Raw genomic sequence first — 452 nt, forward strand, 5'->3', positions numbered from 1 at the left:
CCCCCCCCGAAAGGCACCGCCGGGGTGGCGAGGGCTGCCGAAGCCCGGGTAGCCCAGCACAACCACTTTGAGCGGGCAGAGCTGCGCTGAAGGGAACCGTCTCGGAGCGGGTGAATCACCGGCTGCAAGCGGCGGGGATTGTCGTGGCCTGTGTTTATGTATTTTGTAGTAATCACATTTCTGACATTACCCAAGCGTGCTCCTCGCAGAGGGTGATTGGCTCAGGCAGCTTTTAAACCACCTATATGCTAACAAGCCTTGCTGCCAGGTTCCTGAGGGGTCCTGGCTGGGAAAAATTAAACCCAAACCTTAGACCTCTGTCAGGCGGAGAGGAAAATTATATTTTTGAACTAGTCTACAGCGTGGACAGGAAATGACCCCTCCAGAAACTGCTGCTTTAAAAACGAGCGGTGGTGCCTGAAGCTATCCAGCCTCTCTCTCTCTCTCCGGAG

Source organism: Pygoscelis adeliae, unplaced genomic scaffold (assembly GCF_000699105.1).
Source record: "Pygoscelis adeliae isolate BGI_AS28 unplaced genomic scaffold, ASM69910v1 Scaffold24, whole genome shotgun sequence".
NCBI lineage: Eukaryota > Metazoa > Chordata > Aves > Sphenisciformes > Spheniscidae > Pygoscelis > Pygoscelis adeliae.